Source organism: Odocoileus virginianus, chromosome 24 (assembly GCF_023699985.2).
Source record: "Odocoileus virginianus isolate 20LAN1187 ecotype Illinois chromosome 24, Ovbor_1.2, whole genome shotgun sequence".
Taxonomy (NCBI): domain Eukaryota; kingdom Metazoa; phylum Chordata; class Mammalia; order Artiodactyla; family Cervidae; genus Odocoileus; species Odocoileus virginianus.
This window is the reverse complement of record NC_069697.1, coordinates 34,613,564-34,617,224: the sequence shown is the minus strand read 5'-3', so window position 1 is coordinate 34,617,224 and position 3,661 is coordinate 34,613,564. Positions and strand designations below refer to the sequence as shown.

Below are 3,661 nucleotides of genomic sequence, written 5' to 3'. Positions count from 1 at the left end.
GCAGATTTCTCAAGAGGCAGGTAAGGTGGTCTGGTATTCCCATCTCTTTAAGAATTTTTCACAGTTTGTTGTGATCCAAACAGTCAAAGGCTTTGCCTTTTTTTGGTCAATAAAGCAGAAGTAGATGTTTTTCTAGAATTCTCTTGCTTTTTCTATTCTTCAATGGATGTTGGCACTTTGAACTCTTTTTCTGCCTTTTCTAAATCTAGCTTGAACATCTGGAAGTTCTTGGTTCGCATACTGTTGAAACCTAGTTTGGATAATATTGAACATTACTTTGTGAACGTGTGAGATGAGTGCCATTTTGCAGTAGTTTGAACATTCTTTGGCATTGCCTTTCTTTGGGATTGGAATGAAAACTGACATTTTCCAGTCCTCTGGCCACTGCTGAGTTTTCCAAATTTGCTGGCATATGGAGTGCAGCACTTCAACAACATCATCCTTTAGGATTTTAAATAGCCCAGCTGGATTTCCATCACCTCCACTAGCTTCGGTTGTAGCTTCCTAAAACTCACGTGACTTCAAACTCCATGATGTCCAGTTCTAGGTGAGTGACCGTGCCTTGTGCTTATCTGGGTCATTAAGGTTTCTTGTTTTTTTTTTTTTTTTTGGTATAGTTTTTCTGTGTATCCTTTCCACCTTTTCTTAATTTGTTCTGCTTCTTTTACAACTTTTCCATTTCTGTCCTTCATCATACCCATCCTTGCATGAAACTTTCCCTTGATAGCTCCAATTTTCTTGGAGACTGACGAAGAGATCATCAGTCTTTCCCATTTTATTATATTGTACCATATTTCATTTTGCTTTCATGATCTTCTTTTAGTTTCTTCAATACCTGAGTTCTTTCATAGGATTCTTCCATACTGTGCCCTCTACCTGGAATGTTCTTCCTATATGCTTCATGAAACTCATGCTTTCTTCTACCTGCAGTTCTCAGGTCATCTGTCACTTCCTCAGAGAAGCCTTTCCTAATCACATTGTGTACTATATGCTTCACACTCCTCATCTTTATTCCCTCTCATGGTAATTTATACATTTATATTTACTTGTGTTAATTTATTTAGTGGTAGGAAGCTTTGAGATGGGTGCCAATGATTCCTTACCTCCTGGTGTCATGCCCTAGAATAATCTTTTGAGGATGGGCTGGACTAGTGACTTGGCTTCTACTGAATACAAATCATTGGGGAGCCATTTTTGATGCCATGTTACTTCTGTTATATACTCTGGCTGGCTCCGGGGGAAGCCAGCTGCCTGTAAGCTTCCTCTGGAGATGCTCAGTGGCAAAAAATTGAGCCAGCAGTCATCAAGAAACTGAAGCCCTCAGTCCAACACTACACAAGGAACCGATTCCTGCCAACAGCCACTTGAGTTACCATCTTTCCCCTGACATGTCAGGAAACAGCTTTGGTAAAAGGTTAACCAGTCTTTGCCACAATAAGGCTGGCTGACTTCATTTCCCGTTCTCATTTTTTGAGACAAAACCTATTCCTCAGCCAGTAAACTGGTAGTTTGTTACTTGCTTAATTAATTTATTCAGTAAGTACTTATAGAGTGACTGCTATGTTCCAGTTACTGAGTTAGGCATAGGAAGAAAGAAATGTATGAAACACACAAAACCCTTCTGTTGGTGCAGTTTATGTTGTAAAAAGTGGAGACAGAAGTTGCAAATGTAACATATGTTACATACTGATGAATGTTCTGGAGGCAAATAGAGTAATGGGAGGAAGGAGTGTCAGAGTGTCTGGGTCACTATTCTGTTTTGGGTGTGGTCAGAACATTACTTCCTGAGAAGTTGATATATGAACAGCCACTCCAAAGGAGAGAGAGAGAGAGAGAGAGTCACTCAGTTTACAAGGGAAATATGTCTCAGGTAGAAGAAAATCCTATATAAAGTCCTCAAGTAGGCATACATGAATCCTCCAAGACTATATTGCATTCCGGATATTTACCAAAGGTAGGGATGATAAAATCTGCCTATTGATCGCCTGTGGAATGTGAGATAATGAGGGACTTGAGGATATGTCTAAGGTATCCTGTTGAGTGTCTGGATGAACCAAATTACCTTTCATTGAGATGGAGGAGTCTGTGGTTTGTGGGATATATATATATTTCGAGGGAGGATGTGGATAATTGCAGCTTATTTTGTAGTCACGTTTTGGGATCATGTGTTATCACTCACTTCTTCTTCCACCAGTTGATCTTTCCAGAATGTCCCACCACCTGCTCCTTGTCAGGCTCACTCCCACCGGTGATGTCATCTTCCATGGACACAGCACCTCCTCTGGGCGCCCCCTGCGCTAGTAGATCCCATGATTATCTCAGTCATGTGCTGTGTTGGCTGTGCTTGGTCATTGAGCTGTGCCCAACTCTTTGTGACCCCATGGACTCTTCAGTCCATGGGGATTCTCCAGGTAAAAAATAGTGGAGTGGGTTGCCATGCCCTCCTCCAGGGGATCTTCCCAACCCAGGGATTGAACCCAGGTCTCCCGCATTGCAGGTGGTTTCTTTACCATCTGAACCACCAGGGAAGCCCAACTTGGTTACAAACCCTAACAACTGTTTCTTCCAATTCTTCCTGATTAGAATGCAGGCTTCTAGAGAAGAGGAACTATGTTCTGTTTATCTTTTTAAAATATTTATTTTTATTTATTTCTTTGGCTATGCTGGGTCTTAGTTGCAGGATGCAAGATCTTTAGTTGTGGCATGTGAACTCTTAGTTGTGGCATGTGGGATCTAGTTCTCTGACCAGGGAACGAACCTGGGCCCCCTGCATTGAGAGTGCAGAGTCTTAGCCACTGGACCACCAGGGAAGTCCCTGTTTATCTTTTTAAATCCAGTACCTAGCAGAGTGCCAGTTACTAAGCTGGTAGTCAATAAAAATAGTGTTTTTGAATAAGTGAGCCAGATGATTTAAGAAACTGAACAATTGAGGTAATGCAAAGAGTAAAGCATCTTCCAGATATGGACGATGAAATACCACAAAGTATGTGGTGAACTTCAAATGGATAAAAATTGCTGAGATAGGGAGTATGCAGCTGTGTTGGGGTGGAAGAGAATGGTGGAGAAGGATGGTGGGAAGCCAAGCTGGTAAGGGAAGGTGGAGAGGGGAGGAGCTCCAATTATGCTAACAGGCTTGGCAAGTGTGTTGATAACAACACTAACAGGTTTGATTTCTTTTTTCCCATGTAAATCTAATTTAGAGGAAAACTTTTCCACCTAACTTAGGCTATTGCCCCTCCCCCACCAACTTATGCTGAAGAATTTATTCATCTTTATGTTGATTTTTTCTGCTTGTTCACTCATCAGTCATTAGAAGAGTTAGGCTGTGCAGCTGTCTCATGTTCCCTTATGTGAGATTACATAAGCTTGCTCATGAGATTGAAAGGTCTTTCAATGTATTTATTAGTCACTTGCAGTTTTTGGTGTTATTTTTTCTAATTGTGTTTAGTTTTTAAATTTCTATGCTTGTTATTCTTTATTGACTATCTTGAGCTGCTTATATATTAAAAGAAAAAATTAAGTTTTCAAAAATTAAGAAGAAAGTGTTCTTCTTTCAAAAAGTTGTCATTAAACATGACTAAATTATTTTTAGCATTTAGAGTCCCTGTTAAATTGGCTATTTCTCATTTAGATTTAAATACCTACCATGACCAGGAAATCT

General features: G+C 40.2%; 1 non-coding gene across 1 annotated transcript; it reads right to left on the bottom strand.

Moving 5' to 3' along the window:
- Window positions 1–2,737: 2,737 nt before the first annotated feature.
- TRNAE-CUC (transfer RNA glutamic acid (anticodon CUC)) lies at window positions 2,738–2,810 on the bottom strand. The gene has a single exon. It is a non-coding gene; the product is annotated as a tRNA-Glu (tRNA).
- Window positions 2,811–3,661: the final 851 nt, after the last annotated feature.